Raw genomic sequence first — 13,521 nt, forward strand, 5'->3', positions numbered from 1 at the left:
TTTTTTTCTGCCTGAAGAAAGGTCCTTCTTTAATATTTCTTGTGGTTCTCATCTGTTGGTGATTAATTCAGCTTTCTGTGTCTTCATTTCTGAAAGATATTGACAGTTATTTTCTTTCAGTACTTTGAAGATGTTGTTCTTCTGACTTGCATTGTTTTTGATGTCTGCACTCATTTCTTTCTTTCTTTCTTGATATGTAATGAGTCTTTTCTTCCTTAAACAATTTTTAAGATATCCTCCTGCCACTATTTTTAAGCATTGATTATCATGTGCCTTGATACTGTTTTCTTTGTTTCTTGTGTTTGGAATTTGTTGATCTTAGATCTGTAGGTTTATAATTTTCATTAAATTTGGGAAATTTTCAGCCATTATTTTTTCAAATATGATTTTCTGTTTCCCTTTCTCTCTCTTCTTTTTGGGATTCAGATAATATATATTAAGCTGTCTGAAGTTGTCCCATAGCTCAAGGATGCTTTGTTCATTTAAAAAAATTTTTTTTTCTTTCAATGTTTTATTTTGATAAGTTCTGTCGCTATGCTTCCAGGTTTACTAATCATTTCTTCTGCAGTGTGCAATCTGTTCATCCCATTTGGTATAATTTTCATTTCAGTAATTGTAGGGTTTTTTTTTCAAAAAAGATTTTAATTGACCTTATTTGCCATTCAGAATTGGGCAACACTTCACTCTATAAAATAGAATTAGTGGTCATTCAGAAATTGTAGTTTTAATCTCTAGAAATTTTATTTGGATCTTTTTTGTATCTTCCATGTCCCTTCTTAACATATTTATCTTTCTTACACCTTCTGTAACTGATGGAGTATATTTATAGTAGTTGTTTTAATGTCTTTGTGTACTAATTCCATTATTTGTGCCATTTCTGTGTCTGTTTCTAATGATTGATTTTTCTCCTTAATATGAATTGTATTTTCCTGCTTCCTTGCATGCCTGGTAGTTTTTTTTGTTTGTTTGTTTTGTTTTTTTTAATTGTTCACTCCCTGCTTGAGCAGATGCCTGATAATTTTTGACTGGATGCCAGACAGTGTGAATTTTATGTTGTGTGCAAAATTTTAAAAAATTTGTATAAGTATTTTTCAATTCTACTCTAGGTCACAGTTAAGTTATTTCGAAAGAATTCATTCCTTTCAAGGCTTTCTTATAAGCTTTATTAGGAAGGACCAGAACAACCTTTAATCTAGGACTAATTTGGTCCCACTACTAAGGCAATATCCTTCTGAGTACCCAATCCAATTTCCTGTATATTATGAGATGTCTTCACTCTTGCTATTGGAAACATGAACTATTCCCAGCCCTGTGTGAATATTGGTAATTTTTTTACCAGTTCCTTGCCAGTGGTTCATTTTTTGGCCTTGGTTTTCTCATAGGGATGTGCTGATCATCTCTTTGGTGAAGATTTGAGGGGAACCCTCTGCAGATCTCCAGGACTTTCTTTGCAGATCTCTCTTCTCTGGTGCTCATTCTGTGAATTCTAGTCACATCAGCCTACCTAAATTCTTAGTTGTTTCTCTTCAACTCAGGGAAACCGCTATACTGTGTTTAGGTTCCCCTTGGTGCTCTGTAGCCTGCGATAGTTGTTAAGGCTTACTTTGTCTGTTTCCTTTCTTTAAGGGATTACCGAACTGAGCTGCCTTGTGTCCAGTGTCTGAAAACCATTGTTTTATATGTTTTGTCCAGTTTTTTTTAGTTATGTAAGATGGAAGAGGCTGGGCGCAGTGGCTCATGCCTATAATCCTAGGGGAGGCTGAGGCGGGCGGATCATTTGAGCTCAGGAGTTCGAGACCAGCCTGAGCAAGAGTAAGACCCCGTCTCTACTAAAAAAATAGAAAGAAATTAGCTGGACAACTAAAAATATTTAGAAAAAATTAGCCGGGCATGATGGCTCATGCCTGTAGTCCCAGCTACTCGGGAGGTTGAGGCAGTAGGATTGCTTGAGCCCAGGAGTTTGAGGTTGCTGTGAGCTAGGCTGATGCCATGGCACTCTAGCCTGGGCAACAGTGTGAGACTCTGTCTCAAAAAAAAAAAAAAAAAAGGTAGAAGAGTAAATCCATACTCCATCATACCCTGAAGCAGAAGTCCCTGTAATTGTACTTTTAATTTTTCTGTCCAGATAATTTTTGGAAGAATGTTCTTTTTTTGTTTAATTTTCAAGTATTAATGGAGCTTTTAAAAAGACATTTCGTCATCTGTTGAAAATTTTAAAAGTAACTTCTAGTTTTATTGTGTTGTGGTCAGTGAATAAAACTTGTACCATTTCTTCTTTTGAAATTTATTGATTTCTTTGTGGCATAATAAGGTCATGTTTTGTGAATTCTTTGTGTACATCTTTAAAAAATTGTGTTTAGTAGCAATTGAGTATACATACAATCATAAATAGTCTTATTAATTATATATTTTATATTTCCTGACTTTATTTTGTGCCTTTGAGTCCATTGTAGATTGATATAAAGTCTCCCAATTTTAAAGTGAGTTTAAAAACATTAACCTTGCTGTTATCCTAAGAACCATCCTTACAAATTCTGAATTTCTTCAATTATACTACAATTCTTGGAGTATAATCCAAGATACTAGGCACTTAATACCCTTAGTGATTTAGGATAGTTTCCATTTAGCATCTCTTTAAAAATAGGAGATAAAACCCTAAAAATTTATAAAACTACTAATCAAAGGAATAATTGGCAAACTAATCTCTAGTCTTCTTTGATATACTTGTTTCATAGATGTTAAGAAATAGCTAAATTGCCATATACTTAAATTTGAAAAGTCTACTTTAAATGAACCAGTTTAAGAAATCTATAGTTTAAGGCCAAGTTTTATTTGCTTAACTTATTTTTCTTAAGGTATATAAGTAACCAGTTACAGATATTTACCTTTAACTTTATTTAAGCTTATATTCTTAGAGATATTTTAGTTCTGCAGAGAATAGGATTAATGTGTTATTTAATAATAGGTCTAATAACTAGTTTTGAAATCTCTATAATTGAGAGATCTGTCAGTAGAAGAAGGGCCCAAGACCTTTTCTTGGAAACAGATAGTAGGAGATGGAGAACTTAACAGGGCGAAGGAACTGGAACACAGTTCCAAAGGAGGCTCTGAGTAGCATTCATACAGAGCCAGCATATATTCAAAGCTGTGTACGTTGCCTCCTAATTCCAAAGAATCCTACAAATGCCATCTAAGCCTGTCAGCTACCATCCCACTCAGCTTTCCACCTAATTCCTCATCTTCAAACCTCACAGAGAATTGCATACTTTTAAGATATTTACTGTAAAATTACATGTGTATGACAATTTTAAAAATGTTTTCTGTAGCCTTTATGCTTTGTAATTCTCATTGAAGAGGTATTATGCATCCTGACCAATAGTGCTCAGGGGGGAGAAAAAATCTTCTTTTCAAATGAAATAATTACATTTGATTTGCACAGAGATGATTAAATTGCTGTTTAATATTTTGGGTGTCGATATTTTTCTGTGTTTTTTATAATTTTCTCTTTTATAACTGCAAATGTTGGTCTGAGTCTCAAAATATACCATATGAAGAAATAGATTAAATTTTCTTAAAATTACGCTGTTAAATTATGAATACCCTAAAATCTTCCTTGCTTTTTAAATCTCAAGATTAAATTCATAATGCAAGTAGTTGTGTATTAACTTGCTCTACTTTTTTATTATGATTGGGAATAGCATCTCCCCTAAGGAGCTAATATATTAGCAGATGAATTTGTTATTACTACTATCAACATGCCTTTGTTAGGAACCTTTATTTACATTTTTAAACAAGGTAGTCAAGCCAGTTCAGTTGACAAAATTCCATGCATGAACAAGTATAAGATTTAAGGGAGAAAAAAGTCATGAGAAAACATTTTGTTTATTCATAGATTTTTTTTTTTTTTCTTGGCCCAAGAATTAATTTTGCCTCAGCTTTACACGCATTCTTGTGACGTTACACGACTGGGGAGGGAGGAAGAAAAAGACAGAGCTGACTGTGGTACGCATCTAAAAGCGAGTGTTAGAGAGGGAGAGGAGGACGCTGAAGCAAGCTGGTTTGACCAGAAACAGAACTGCCTGTGACAGATTAAGAGACAAGCAAGACTTGGAATTTGAGAGCAAGCAAAGAGAGTGGAAATTTACAGCTGCTCTATGTGAGTGTTCAAGTGATCATTTTCTGCTAAGGTTTTCCGGTGGTAACTGTAACTCTTCAAAGAGAGGGACAGAAAGTCAAGACCTAATTGTGGAAACTCTTTTCTCTGCCACGCTTTGGTAATAGGAGGCAACCTCCATTAAATGGAAGATAAAGGCTACTTTATCTAAAGTGCTTTGAGCTCAAGAAAGAGCTGTCTTCAGCACCTCACCATGTGTCTACTTTTTGTTGCTTAGACAAGCCTGGGCATTTCTATAACATTTGGTAAGTATCAAGAAGGCTTACCTATACTAGTTTGTAGAAATGGAATTAATATGGCAAACTTTAGTTTTAATTGAGGTTCTACAGTTACTGCTTATATAGTCACTTTAAACCATGCTGTTACCTTGTTTCTCTGTGCATGATGAGCTGCTGTTACTAGGAGATGTTTAAAAAAACAACAACTACAAAACAATACTTCTCTGTTGCCTAAGGCACTTGAACCATTACCAACTATTCTGTGTCCATGGAATATCTTATTTTGGAAATGGGTTTTTATTTACAAAGAGTTTCCAAAAATAAAATAGTGGCAGTATATCATTTTTCGTGTTTCTCTTTCAGCTGCATGAAAATTCAAAAGTTATCGTTTTCTGTCTCTTGTTGGTAAATTTAAAATTACCATTGTGATGTTTGGTATTATAAATTATTATAAATTACAGCATTCCCTCATAATTCAAATAAAAACATTGGTACCACTAATTAAAAGGATATCTAGTTTAAATATTGAATGCTTCTGTTAGAGCCAATAAGTGACACCTAATTTTTCCAAAGTTCTGTAATGGATAGAAAAATTAGACAATTTACCTATCAGATTTGCCATTTGATATAAAATGAATGCACATGGATTTCTAAGTTAAGGAATAAAGTAGTTATTTTGTTCTTATAGCTGATACCAAGCTTTCGTATAATCTTATTCTGTTGGAGAACTATTATAACCAGATGTGTGTGTGTGTGTATGTATAAGTAATATAGCAGAGAAATAAAAATAAACTTTTAAAATGTCTATTCACATTCCAATAAAATCTTCATTTGTATACATCTAAAATAGGAATTGTATGCTAATTATAACTTTTTAAAGTCATGGATGGAAGGCATGTGATGATTCTTGTGTAGGAGGAAGAAGTATATATTGTTAGCTGCTAAATTGAATCATTGTGTAGAGACGCACCACTAAAAGCAAAGTTTCTTATCTGCCCCCTTCTAACCTTAAGAAATCTATGTGTCCTTAGTTATTAATTTAAGTGAATCCTTTAAGGCAGAACAACTTAACTGAAATGAAAACTTCTGCAGAGTGTCAGTAAACACATTAAAAGGGTTTGTTCTGTAGACATAAAATGGCTGTACTTTCTCTAATATTTCCTCCATGTGTACAGAAGCCTGTAGAACAGGTTTTGTTTTGTGGAGTTTTGTCGGTTTTTATTTTTTTTTTAGCCTGTTGACCTATGTATAAGAAGCAATTCAGCTGTTCTGTGGAAACCTTTTCTGGATGACTATCTTGCACTTAAGGTCAAAAGTAAACATCATAGAGATAATTTTACAAACCAACCTTTACTTCTTTACAGAATTTCCCCCACACAGTCCTTCTTGTTAATAGATTGATAGAAAATTTTCATACAGCTTCACAATCTTCAGAACAATTTTTTATTTTAAACTAGTCACTCACTGGTGTTACCTTAGTGATGGCACTGTTTCTTAAGCCTATAAGAATGTAAATATAGAAATAAAGAATGAGTCACCCTCGATTTTTAAGTGCTTTGTATTTCAGAAGTTTACTTGTGAGCGGAGTGTTGGGAATTTGGAACCCATCTTCACTGGCAAACTATTTATCAAGTGGCTGTTGGGCTTATATTGTAGCCTAAGAATATATTTTACTCATACTATAGAAAAACCATTGCCACCATGAAAATATTAGAAAATCAATTCCAGTGATGAAACTAAATATAAAACAATTATGTTGAATAAAATATTACTTTTATTTATCCTAGATATTAATGCTTGAAGAAAAACAGGTTTAATAAGAGGTGGATAGGTATTTGGAAGGATGCTTACAAATAGGTTCTAGGTACTTCCATGAGTTTTCAAGGTGGCTTGCACTGTTTGTTTATGAAATCTAATCTGATGTTGGAAGCAGTGATTTCTTTCCTTCTTGCTACGGGAATATTTCTGGCTGTGGCTTTTGTAGTTATCAGCCATTCCTGAGATCTAGCCCAGTGTGTGGCACATAGTAGGTAAATAGTTATTACATGAGACTAAACTGTTTCTTTGGTTGACAAAAATGGAACTGAGTAATTTTCCCAAGGTATCCAGAAAGGGAAAGGGGTTTGGGGGTACACATTTTTCATTATGAGGAAGAGTGGCCTGACATGAATTGAGAGATGTGAACAAAGCAAAAGTGGGATAGATTAGGTCTAACTCTTAAGAGAAAAAGAAGACTGTGGAACTTGGTGAATACTCTGAATGAGTAGGGATGGTGAGGAAAGGCAGTTTACAAGTTTGGTGTCTTGAGTACATGGGACATTCTGAAGTTATGTGTCAACTTTAACTTGGAGGATTATACATTTGCAAATGTTTACTAGGACTCATGAAGAAATGTAGCCTATTGGAAAAATTTAGCTTAGTTCTATCCAAACTAAGTTTAGTTATACTTTCCCTGAAAGTTTCTCTAAAGGGCCAATATGTAAAATTAGTAATGTAGCGAACACAGTAATGAAATAATACCATAGACACAGGTTGCACTTACCTTGGATGATTTTTAGTGGAAGAAAAACTTTTCCATTTGATCAAGAAATAACTTTCTTCATTCTATTTCAAAGCATATAGAAAAAGTAATGATTTTTAGTAGTCCTAAAGGACATATGATGATAGGTTGTTAATAAGGATTTATTGAATGCATTAAAGTGGATTTGGACAGTTGTCCATTTCTGAGATATGTATGTCTGTGTGTACATATACATATGTATTTACAATGTTGCTTAAAGACAATATTTAGCTTGTATCTCCTTAACAGAGAAAAAAAATCTATTAAAGCTATATTAGCATGCTTATTAATTATAGTCCTACTTAATATTCCACTGATAATTAAAGTACTTGGTTTAAACAGAAATCTTTACTGCTTATAAATGAGATGATATACTTTCCAGTTTTGTGACTTATATTCTAAATATTCCAAATTTCTAGCAGAAACTCATCTAATCTCTTCCAACTTTGGAAGGAAGAAAGATTATATTAAATTACCCTGCCAAAAAAGCTGAATCAACCTTGGATATCTATAGCATAAGAGATAACTTTAGCTGCATCACTTTGATCTCTATTCCGCTATGTTAATATTTTTACAGGTTGACAATTCATAGACAGGCACAGGGCTTACTGAAACTATGAAATATATTTCGCACTGTACCTATGAACCTTGTCTTAATGCCAATAACAGTATCTAACTAAAATTTGATGTTATGTGTAATATGTATGTGCTTACATGAAAGATTGAAAAAAATCAATTATGAGTTTCCCTTGATAATTCTGTTGTAAAGAATAACCATTTGTGAATTTCATTGAGATCTGATCCTTTGATTATAGTCACCAGTTTTTGAGAATACTGACCTAGGTTCAGATATCTGCTATAAATTGAGATTGTGAAATTCTAATATAAAATTATCATTCTTTGACAGTTATTACTAGCTAATAGATGTAGAAAATTTTAGCTCTGGCAAATGACTGAAGCTGTCGACAGAAACATTACTACGAACCTAATGAATGAAGTTACTAGTTGTTTTTTCTAGAACAGTAGTCTAGTAGGATCCTTAGGTAACAGTAAACATATTAGTAGCTGTATGTCTTCATAACTTCATGTATTAATACTATTTTAAAATTTATTTCATAAGCAAAAAAAATAATAAAAAAATGAAATTTATTTCACTGTTATAGTGCATTAGAATTAATGAGCAATTCCAAGGGATGTGAGTTTCTCTTCTAAGAGTTTTTATTCTGATGTAAGTCTGACTGAGGCTTCCAGATGAAAGAGGACTCATAAAAAGCTTCTCACAAGTTTTCCATTTCTGTGTAAATTGTCCATTTTTAGAAAATGTGTCTCCCTCAAACTCTGTTAATAAAATAAAACTTAAAAAAACAGTCATTCTTAGTAATCTTGAACTGAGAAAAAGGATTATCAGTGAAAATCATTATTTATACTTTATTGTCTGCTGATCTTCACTCGTGTCTGTAGGTTTTCATGTATAAATTCAGTTGTGGTGCATTCTGATTACACTGAGGATGTATATTTAAAAGTGGAAAAAATGAAGAATAGATTTTGCTTGGAAATACTTTGACATAATATGATTCATAGTGGATTTATACATAACTGTAATTATATGCTTTTACATTTATTATCTCTGTGAAGACAATTCTAAATTATAATTTTGCTGAGGGATATGGTGAGTGGAGGATACTTGGATACAGCAAGTACAATTGAACTGTCAGGTTTACGTTTTATTTTAAAATTTATGTATAATCAAATGCACCCATTTGGAAGAACAGTTCAATTAGTGTTGACAGATGTATACACTCATGTAACCTCCATCCTATTGAGGTAAAAATGAATTTTATAGGCTCAGTTATTTGCCATGGATGCATTTTTGACTGCATTTATTTCTATATGTGCTGCCTATTTGGAATACAAATCAAAGAATGGTAATCCTTGAACTTCTCTGAAAATTTTTAATGTGGTGGTAGGTTTATTTTAATTTTTTTTTTTTTTAGTTTAAGAGAAGGTGCCTATGCCTTAAGTTTAAATTAACAACCTCTAAAAAAGAATTTTGGAAATGTTCATTTTTGAGTTGACCTTTTTACAGCAAGTTAACAGTTTGGTTATACTTTTTATGGTTTATAAAAATCTTTGGATTTTTATGGAAATCTTGAAATTTCCCACTCCCTTAAATTTTCTTGGGAAGCTTTTGAAATTAGAACTATTATTGAACAGCACAGTTAGATGTTAGACATAAAGGCCTGAAAATATTCATTAGCCACCTACAGACAGACATTTATTCCTCTGAGATATTTTAAGTGGGGTAACAACAAGGGCATTTAATGCCCCAAATGGCCTCTTCCCCATGTCCTCCCCCAACACTCCTTTCCATTGATGTCATTGAATGAACATGTTCAGATGACTCACTTGGGTGATTGACTTTGGGTCATCTTCAATGGCGTTTAGACAAAAGTTAAGAATATGAAATGTTTTACTGTGTATTAGGAAAGGGAATGCTGCCAAAATCTACTATAAAACTCTACAGGGCCTGAGTTCCCTGGGAGCAGAGTTGAATGATCTTTTTTGGCTTTCTGTTCAGAATCTGAGCCAAGTACTGCTTTTTATGAAACTTCATAGCCAAAGAAATCATACTTGACTAATGCTTTGAAAAGACATGAGGATCAGATATTCCACAGTTTGAACTTTTAAAAAAGGGTTATTTGTTTATTCATTAAAAGTATCATTTAAGAGAAGTTATTTCCATTATAAAAGCATTTGCATAGGATCTATTATACAAACTTTGCAAAAAACAGAACATTTGAAGGAAGAAGAAAATTAAGCATCCATAAGCGAACTATTACTAAATGGAGACAATCACTAATGACTTTTTGAAAATATCTTTTCTATGCATAGGTTTGTGTACTTGTGTTTTGTTTGCTTTACATAGCTGTAGTTATGTTCTATAATATGGGATGCTGTTTTTAACGTTAAAGTTTCCATTCTATTTCACATTTTCTTAGCTATATACCATATTTTATCAAATCTAGGAAGCCATCGGTTATAAGGCATATGGTTATTTTATGTACTACTAAGAAAGAAAGGAAAAAAAGCCTATCATTTTGTGTAAGGTACCATCAATTGTAAGACACCTAAATTCCAGAGATGATAAAATGTAAAAAAAAATTTTTTAATTTTTTAAATAAAGTATAAAAAAATATGATATACATTAATATTCTATCAAGTAGTTTATCACAATTTGGCTAATTATTCCCCTGTTAGACATTTAGATTGTTCTCAGTTTTTCATTATAATAATAAACATTTTGGTAAACATTTTTACATGTAAATGTAACTCCTTACTTTAGTTAATTTTCTTAGGACAGATTACCAGAAGTGGAATTATTACTACTACTAAGTCAGAGTTTGTGAACATTCTAAGTTCTAGATACATATTGCCAAATTACCATCCCATTTATATTCCCACCAGTAAGAAATAAGAGCCTGTTGTGCCACACCATCAATAGAATTGAGTTTTGTCAAAACAACAACAAAAAACTTTGTTATATAATGAGAAAAATAGTCTCACTTTGAGTTTGCTTTTTTTTTTTGTTATAGAGAATGGTGAAACATTTACTATGTGTTTATTTAACTATATTTTGTCCTTTGTGGTATTCCGTTATCTATATATCATTTCCTTAATGGTTTTCTTATTCATCTCTTAAAGAGAAATTTTTTAATAATAATATTAGCCCTCTGTCTTTCATATTCATATCACAGAATTATCTTATTTGGGTGTAATTTTTATTTATTATTTTATCTGTAGAAATTCAAATTTTTATATTTGTGGCAAATTTATATTAATTTCTGCTCTTTTTCTTTGAGATTTGTTTCATCACTTCTAAAATTGGAGAATTTATTTTAAATCCAGAAATTTGAAAGTCACTTATATTAACATTTGTATCTGGGCTGTTCTGTTCCATTGATCTGTTTTCTTGTGCACTGTATTACTTATGGTGCTTCATAGCACTTTTCATTTCCATTCCTTCCAAGTAGTCTGCCTTTTTAAAATTTGTTGTCCTTGCTTATTTGGTATTCTTGACTAAATTTAGTTACCAAAAAAAAAAATTTTTTAGACTTGTGATTGGAAATCAAACCATAGACTTTAGGAATAATTGACTTTAATAACATTTAGTTTTTTTTATTCAAGAACAAAATAGGTTTTTTTTTTTACTCAGACCTATTCTGTCTTATTTATGTAGAGTTTCTCCCCAAGCCTCTTTATTGTTTCAGAAAAAAGGAAATATTCTCATTGTAAATAATGCAGAAAATATCTCGATGAAAACATTTAAACTATTGCAAATCTCATAATTCAGATAATACCATTAAGATTATCTGAGCCACATTCCAGCATCATTCTGTGAATATGTACAGTTAGAAGGATGGCTGGCTGAAGGGATGAATAGACAAGTATGATACATCTTATGCATCTTTAAGTTCCTCTTCTGCTTCTGTTTCATTGTTAGTTTTCTACTTCAGGAACGGCAGTTATCCTTATTTGTGAAATTAAGGTTCTCTAGTTTTTTCAAATATAGATCTGATACATATTTAGTTGTCAGTGTGAATGGGATATACATAAAAATCTAAGATGAACAACTGAAATTATGTATAATCATGTCGTCTGTAAATTGCAATTTTGTCAGTCCTTCACAAATTTTCTACTGTTAATTTCTGTTTTATATTTTCATGCATTGACTAGAACATATAATAATGATAGTGTAATAGTGGTGATCTCTGTTTTATACTTATTTTTAGTAAGAATACCTCCATTAACAATTATTTTGTCTTCTAAGCTGAGATTTATATTAATATCTCTCTCTTGGTTTTGAATTTATAGGATTCCTCTTTATCATCAACTGAAATAATTTTTATTTGACTTATTGATATAATTATATTCATCAATTTCCTATTAAATAATTTGATTTTGTATACTATTTTGTAAATATAGCTTTTATTGAGTAAAATTTTATTTACTGTTAAAAATATTTATCACATATATTATATATACTACATATATTATAAGAATATATATATCCCATTCACAATGAAAACTAAATACATTATACTATATATGTGTGTATATAATATTTGTCTTGAATTCTGCTTTGTCTTATATACATGTTGTAATATTGTTTGGCATATATTTATACATCCCTTTATTCTCAACATTTTTGTATCATTTGTTTAAGTCATGTCCCTTGTAGAATTTATAGCTGAATTGTTTGTGTGTTAGCCCAATTTGAGAGTCTTGATTTTTTAGTAGTAGAATTTAACATGTTTGTATGTATTATAAATATTGATGTTTACTCTTTGTTTATTCTTTCCTTTTCCATTCCTGATTCTTGCTGATTCCATCAAATTATTTTTCTTCCTTTTTTTACCTTCTTCTGATGATTTAAAGTTCTGCATCCTACCTTGTTATTCTAGTATTCACCATTAAATGTTTAGCAAACAATACAAGAGACAGAATTATCTTAATTTGTGGATAATGTGATTTTAGAAAATGCAGAGACTTAAAATAGTTTGATTAAATGCATGACAAATATATTTAAATTTTACTATGATTTAATCATTATCTCTATCCTTTTTCCCTGAACAAAGTCTATAAAAGAATTTTAGTTATATTTTTCCAGGTTATTATTTTTGTAACATCTTGCCTCTATCAAAATACCTCAGGAATACTTTTGAAGCAATTTTTCACAGACACATTATCAGCCTTTATTTAGACTTAACTATAAATTTTCTTGGTTTCTTTGCTCAACTCCTTATCTTTTTCAACTCTTCTCATTTTCCTGTTTATCCTCCCTCTTCCTTTCTCTCCTGCTCCTCCACGTCCATTTTTGGGTAATTTTACTTTGCCCTCACACCTGCATAATTGTTTGACTGTCAAATTCAAAGTTAATCTTTTTCCCTGGAAACTACGTAAACAGTGTTTCACTGTCTTCTGGCATTTGGTGTCAAGCTGTAAATCCTCTTTCCACTCTTACAGTTTGGTTCTTAGGTGCTACTCTAGATTTCTCCCCTTTATGGTAGTTTGAAGGATTTCTCTTTAGTATTAGAGTTCAGAAATTTCAGAATGTATCTTGGAGTGAGCTTTCTTGCATTCCCTATGTATGATAACCATTAGTTTACTTAAATCTGAAGACATGTTCAGCTCAAGGAAATTTTCTTTTGTTAAGAATTCCTATTCAGGCCAGACATGGTGGATCACGCCTGTAATCCCAGCCCTTTGAGAGGCTAAGAGGGGAGGATCGCCTGAGCCCAGGAGGTCAAGACCAGCCAGGGCAACATAGCAAGACCTTGTCTTTGCAAAAAAAAAATTTTTAAATTAGCTGGGCATGGGTGGCACATGCGTATAGTCCCAACTACTCGGGAGGCTAAGGAAGGAAGATTACTTGAGCCCAGGAGTTCAGGCTGCAATGAGCTATAATTATGCCACTGCATTCTAGCCTGGACAACAGAGCAAGACCCTGCCTCCAGGAAAAAAAAAAATTCCTATGCAATCGATATTAGCTTTCTAGCTCTATCCTGGAT

At 32.0% G+C, this 13,521-nt stretch overlaps 1 protein-coding gene across 7 annotated transcripts in view; it reads left to right on the forward strand.

Moving 5' to 3' along the window:
• The window catches only part of CAB39L (calcium binding protein 39 like), a 114,219-nt gene that overhangs the window by 40,873 nt on the left and 59,825 nt on the right, over positions 1-13,521 (forward strand). The window contains exons 1-2 of one of the 7 annotated variants that reach the window (XM_045567127.1): positions 3,926-4,156; positions 4,282-4,419. The exons of 4 other annotated variants lie outside the window; for them this stretch is intronic. The gene's annotated coding sequence lies outside the window, so the exon portion shown is untranslated. Of the gene's footprint in view, positions 1-3,925; positions 4,420-13,521 lie in introns of those variants that run through there. 2 more of the 7 variants (XM_045567121.1, XM_045567123.1) reach the window with 2 other exon arrangements.

Source organism: Lemur catta, chromosome 13 (assembly GCF_020740605.2).
Source record: "Lemur catta isolate mLemCat1 chromosome 13, mLemCat1.pri, whole genome shotgun sequence".
NCBI classification, from domain to species: Eukaryota; Metazoa; Chordata; class Mammalia; order Primates; family Lemuridae; genus Lemur; species Lemur catta.